This window comes from Prionailurus viverrinus, chromosome D4 (genome assembly GCF_022837055.1).
Source record: "Prionailurus viverrinus isolate Anna chromosome D4, UM_Priviv_1.0, whole genome shotgun sequence".
NCBI classification, from domain to species: domain Eukaryota; kingdom Metazoa; phylum Chordata; class Mammalia; order Carnivora; family Felidae; genus Prionailurus; species Prionailurus viverrinus.
Genome location: NC_062573.1, coordinates 59,705,945 through 59,712,618, shown reverse-complemented (window position 1 = coordinate 59,712,618; position 6,674 = coordinate 59,705,945). Strand labels below are relative to the sequence as shown.

Genomic DNA, 6,674 nt, shown 5'->3' with positions numbered 1-6,674 from the left:
CTACTTTTTTTAAAAAATGAAAATTCTAAAGTTACTAGACAAGTCACTGATACAAAGGTGTTTACAGCAGTAATGAGTGAGTGGTAACATTCCCAGTGTAAAATGTCACACAATCAAATCACAACTTGAGAATTCAATCATTCAAGTGCTTCATCCCATATAGTAGGGTGTGGTCACCTTGAAAATATAACCCATTTTCTGGATAATTTGTTGCCAATCAAGGTCTTCGTTACACCATCATCTCACACGGCAGGAAAGCTGGCCATGGTGGCGATTCCACAGTGGTTGTCCCGGTCTTTGGCTACGAGTATGTAGCCGTGTTTGCCCCAATTTGCACCCCAGCTGAAAGAAGATGCGGTTTTTTATTTATTACAGAGGAATAAACACATTTCTCTTTATGGACAATAACACCTGACACTCAGCAGTGCCCCAGAGGCCAGGACAGATTCAGGAAGACTCAAGAGAGGCCATCCTCGCTCATGGTTGAGTTCTAACCCAGCAGAGAAATCTATCCCCAAAACTTTCACAAAACCACAAAATGAGAGACAGGAAAAGGAATTTCTTGGGGTCAGAAGTGTTTCAGATGCAGTGATATTCAAACCATAGCAGGACCCTTGCAAGCTTGAAGCAGTAGCTTAATGTCATCAAATGAATATGTCTCTGTTCCCGCTAGGTGGGGCAAACACTTCTGGGGTCTCAGAAGTGGGCTCAAGGGTTTGATGATCTATATCCAAACACTGATTGCAAAAAGGATTTCCTTCTCAATTCCAAAGGTAAATATTTTTGGCTTTTTATACCTGTTCTTGACAATCCAGTATTTTTTGTTATCCGATTCTTCTCCTTCAAAGCCATAGCCAACCACCAGAACACCGTGATTCAGGCGTTTATTGCTGCACTTTGGATCATAATAAATGCCTGGAAAAGTAAATTTCAATTCCAAGGTGGGACATCAAAGCAACATGATAACATCTAACAATAACCGAGTCACCGCAGTAAAGGAGGCATCTCAAAATTCAGGTGGAATATAAATCCAATAAGATTTAGAATTCAGTTCTTTTTGTTTAGCAAGGCTGGGGATTTAGGCCCTCCCTAAATCTCCCTGCAATACCAGCAGAAATACACATCATCACAATCTCTTTTGTGAAGACCAGTCAAGAGGGATAGAAGAACACTCGCTGAAACTTTGTCATTCTATTCTACCATGTGAGCATTGGGAAGCAGCAGAAAAACACAAAATCACTTGAGCCAGTGGTTCTTTCCAGCGTCCATTTCATTAGTAAAACTCGTTGGAAATCTTCCAGGCTTAACAGTTGGGAAAAACTAAAGTAAGTTAAGCTATACCAATCAAATTATGTAGCCATTTAAATATATTTATGAAGTGCTTGAAAGAGAGGAAGTTGGGTCAAGTCATGTCAATATGTTGAACAACAGCCACAAAATCACATGTGCTGAAGGAACAACTACATGAAATCCATACCTTATAGATCAATCTTGCCTTATATGATGGTGGTTCCCCATTTGTCCTGCCCTACTTTTCTATGTAGACACATGCTGACCTTTTTTATAGAACTGGAAGGAATTCAGGCTTGCATCTACAGCAGCAGAGACAGGCCCCACAGTTGCCACTGTGGTCATTAGTCATCCTCCTTGTTTATGACACTCCAGAAGGCAGTCATGTTGGCAACAGAACTCTCAGGCTTGTATTTGCAGGATTCATTCTTTCAAAGGTAAGGGGGGAGAGACTTGATCACTACCATCCACCTCCAGGGGAACAGGAGTGCAAGACTGTTTGCAACTGAATGATTTCCAAGTCAAGTTTGTTATAAAGCATCTCAGGACATAAAATGGGTTTGACCAATTTGACAATAAACTTCATATATTGAAAAAATAAAAAATAAATAAAATGGGTTTGATTGTTTTGAAGTTGAAAAATTAGCAGTGTCTATCCAATGAGACACTCTTTGGGTCTACTCATTCATAAAGTTTTCACTCTGGAGACCTGTACTGTATATAAGATGGTGTTCGTGTCACCGTGTAACATAGTTGTAGGAACAGCTATATGGTAATGAGGTAATCAGAGAGCTGTGCTAGTAGGCTAATACATTTTAATGGCAGTTCTGACCGTTTGCAGGTATAGAGTCTATAATCACATACAAGAATTCTAAATACAGGATCTGTTTCTACTGAATATGCTCAACTTTGATAAAAGATAAGGAACTCCACTTACCTGTGCATGATATCGATAGGATTCCTCTGAGTCCAGTCCCCCATTGTCCTTAACATACTGGAAGGCTTTAACCATTAGGCCACCATAGCAGCCGCCATTGCCTTGAGACCAAGAGCAGTCTACCAGGTTTTGCTCACTCAGTGAAATAAGTTTTCCAGTTTTCCGGAACATCTGTCCTTCAAGGGCACCAGTTGCACTAAAAGCCCAACAAGAATGACAGTCACCCTGAAAACAAAATGCAAACGCGCTTAGCCTACAAAATTAATTGCAAGACTTTAACAACAGCCCATAGGTCTGAAAACTCTTCTAAAACATAACAAACTGCATATTGTGCTTCAATTTCCATAGCAAACTGCATATTGTGCTTCAATTTTCATAGCAATGACACTGATTCCTTTTGGCTTTACTCTGAGAGGGATCTGCTGAGTATCGTCCCACCTGATCTTTCACAGGAGTTACATAGCCTTTCTCTCTCCAGTCTACAGATGAAGGGATCTCAGCAAAGAGAGGTGCTTAGAACTCTTTCCCTATTTGTGTTTCTGGATTTTAAGGTCATTCAACACCTGCTTGAATTCATCACTGGTCTTCAAGGAAAAGGAAACAGAGTGTTGGAAAGCATGAGATGATTTGGAAAAGCACTTAGAGGAAGCCTGAAATGTTCAGCAATCTGTGCCACACTCACCATGTCGCCAAAACCATTCATTGCCATCATGAAACTGTGTTTCCCTTGGCTGTGTTCCCGATTGTGCTGTTCAATCATTTGCATATTCCTCTCCCACACTGCTCTCCTCTGTCCTTCTTCATCCTGGAGACAAACATATAACTTACCATCTTTATTTCTATTTAAAACCACCAGATATGCACCTAGTGGATGTGCTCAAAGAGAGGAGGAGAAACCACAGCCAGGAATGCCTGATGCTTCTGGGAGTTATTCTCCAGCAACCACATGTATGTTCACACTGTGGGCAGTCACAGTACCCTGTTTACTGCCTTGGTAAGAGCAGCCTCAAGAAGCCACTCTCTGCTATGAACTCACACCAGCATGGAATGTTCTCTTCAGGGGTCCCTCTGGACAGCTTAAATGTTACCAAACATGCTATATAGTTTCCCGTGTGTTGCCTTCCACTGGGACCATTGTTCATCTAAGCTCTGTTTGACTTGTGGAGCAGCTGACACTATTCCCAGGCAAAGGGCAGCCAGGAAGAAGGAAGGGTGCATGTTTCAAAACCTAGGAAAGGAAAACACATGAGTTTCTGATTAGACCAAACCGTCTAAAAAGCCATCGTTCCTTCTGAGATGTTAGAGTCACTAAGAGCAGAAAGAATGAATTTATCCTCCTGAGTGTTTACATGGGCTGTGGAGGAAGGCTGAGGTTGTGGGACGTGCAGTGCTCCCACTCCCTGCCCTGTGACATGCCTACTGCTTCCAGAACATGTAAATGGCAGCGCAGGGAGTGAGGAGTCCTGAGTCCTGGTGTGTGGGGGCAAGCTGCCATGTCTGGAGGGGTCAGGTCCTGGAAGAGTGCCTCCTGGAGCCCCAAACCCCCGACCCCCAAGGCAGCTGTCCCCAGTGTTTTCAGAGGTGGCCCACTCTTCATGCCAATTCTGGGGATCTCACCTGTGGCAGGTGTAGTTGTGCAGGTCAGTCACACCTTCAGGTCAGGGGATGTCCAGGAGGCCTGACGATGGGTAGGAGGCTGTCCACTTAAGGTCTGGGATTGGCCCTAGCAACCCTGCCCCCACCACCTGCCTGCCCTGCAATTGGCTGATCCTTCCTGTGGGCGGGGCCTCTGTGCCCTGGAGCTCTGGGCTGCTGGGGCATGTGATGCCTGGGTCCCTAATTATCCCAGGGGAATTTGTGCCTGGGTCCCTAATTATCCCAGGGGAATTTGTGCCCCAGGGGAGGTGAGCTGGAGGACCAGGGACAGCCCTGTGGAGGGATCCGGTGCCTCTCGGAGGGCCCACATCAACTAATTACCATGAATTTATACGTTAGTTGATGGTTCATGAAAAGAATTCACCCGGAAAACCCCAACTGGCTTTTCAGCATCACCCTGCCTGTCCTTTAGTCCTAGTGTTTTTGTTGAAAATCTCCTGGAGGGATGAGAACAGGATAATCTAGTCTAGTGGTTCCTGTTTATTCTGAACAAACGTCGCTCAGGTGGAGGATGCAGAGCCCACAGTGGGAGGTGTTATCACTGTGTCAGGATGGGATGCCCCTGGTTTATGGAAGAATCTGGAGAGGTCAGGCAGTCCCCCAAACAGGGTATGCACTGGGCAAGGCTCAAGTCCTTTCAGGGAAAGGGGCAGAAGGGAGGGGTGTCCCAAGAAGGCGTGGCATTTTGTAATGCTCCTGTCCTGCCTCCCCCAGGTAGAGATTCTTCTTCCCTCTCAAGACCTTTCTCAAAACCAACATAAAAGAGTTATTTCCAGAAAAATTTGGTTTAATAAAAGGAGTAAAGGCAGCATGTAGAATTAGCGTTTTCCTCCCCACTCTCTGCGTTATGGAATATTGTGTTCCTCAGTGTCCAACATGCTTTTCTTCAGCTTTAATTTAAAAAGTTTCAGAAAGACATTTATTTCAAGAAATAAAGTATTTATCAGTATTTATGAATTTGCCCTCTGACAACTGGTTTTGATTCCATATGGCTAGACAGTGAGCTAGTGGTTCAGGACCTCCTTCCCCAGACCTACATTCTTGAGACACCCCAGTGATCTTACTCATGTGTTGTCTCCAGCACCTCTCTGCTCCAGGACAGCAGTTTGCAAAGGGATTCCATACAGGGACTCAGAGTCAGGGCTGGGCGAGTATGGCCATTCTACAGCTCTCCAGGTATGGGGCCCGCAGGCTCTATAACACCCTCAGCCTCAGTTTCCTCAGTGAACACATGGGGCAATAGATTTTCCTCAGAGGATTCTTGTGAAGACTAAAGGAAATAATACATGTCAGGCATGAGCATAGAGTAGGGCTAATTTAATACTACTTCCTTGTGAGGTCACAGAAAATCCTTCCAAAGGTCCTGCTTCATTCAGAAAATATTTATCTGAGAATTTGAGGACCTAGGAAATCCCTACTGATTTCTTTACTTCCTGCGAGCCAGGTCACCAGATTAGTGAAATGAACGATAATGTATAGTGGTTAAGTAAGCCTATAGGGTCCTAAGTATGACTACTATATCTGTGTTTGTTGATGTGATGGAAATAAGCAGCGACAGTAAGCCTCCCTTGGAAAAGCAACTGGGAAAGGAAAGCCTGACCTCCAGCCTCTCCAGGTCACCAGTGCCTGCAACCTGGGTTCACCTGAAGCCACAGGGCAGCTCTCAGCGGACAGAGTGGTCTGAACTCAGGGCGAGCTCCTGGGAAGCCTGTCGTCCTATTGGGGCCTTACTCTCTTCTTCTGTAAATTATTCTAAAAATGCTCAGCTGACACAGGATTTAAATAACATTTTTTAATCTTTAAAACAGCAAGGGAACAATTAGTTACTGATTTCACATTTATTTGTAAAACAATAAAAATTTCCTCCAGATTCTTAGTCTGTATTTCTAAAGTGTTAGAAGATCCCCCAGAGAAGCTAAGACGTGTGCACCTGCTGGGAAGGAGCAGAAGAGGGGGAGATGTGGGAATTGACTTTGCCTCAGGGCAAAAGCTGGTTTTACTTCTGTATTTGACTTTTCTGTTTGTAAAGCCTGTTTCTCTATGTGAGGGACCTCATTTCTACTAAGCTATATGCCCCAGTCATTTCATAAAAAATAAAAACTCTACTATGGTGCTTGCTTTCAAGGATTTACACTATGTTTATGCTTTGGGGAAAATGTCTTAAAAATTATTACTTCAGTCAAACATTTATTGTGGGTAGTTATCTGGTTCTGTACTCCAAATTATAGAGACTATGAGTCCTTTAAAATTTCACACTTTTAAATTTAATATCATATTCATTATAGTTTCCAAATATTTCACATCCTCTAGGTAGCACCAGAATAATCCATTAACAGAAGAAATACATCGTTTCTAGATATTTAACAGGAAGTAGAAGAGATGGCCACAGTGAGCACTTGTGATGTCACTCTAACAGTCCAAGTCCTCCCAACCTCTATGTGATACAGGCAGGAAATGTTTAATTTAGCATGGTGTAAAGTCATAGCAAGTGGTTTCTGATTAATTGTCCATGACTGTCAGGCTACTTAATCCTTCACAGCGTTATCCCTGGGCTCATTGTTCTCTTATCCCATTCTGAAGGAGCACCATCACTCTCATCATTATCTTTGTTTTCTGCCATTCTTTATTGCTGGCCCTAAATGGCATTTCCAGGCTCGTCTCTCATCCCTGCCGCAATGCCACAAACAGTGCAGTCCATCAGCGCACACTCTGAAGACCTGATGTTGCTGCGAGGAGCTCTCCTGTGCCTCAGTGCCTTGGTCAAGCTATGCCTTCCTCCTGGAATGCTCTT

General features: G+C 43.7%; 1 pseudogene; it reads right to left on the bottom strand.

Moving 5' to 3' along the window:
• Positions 1 to 242: 242 nt before the first annotated feature.
• LOC125150862 (procathepsin L-like) lies at positions 243 to 3,445 on the bottom strand (annotated as a pseudogene).
• Positions 3,446 to 6,674: the final 3,229 nt, after the last annotated feature.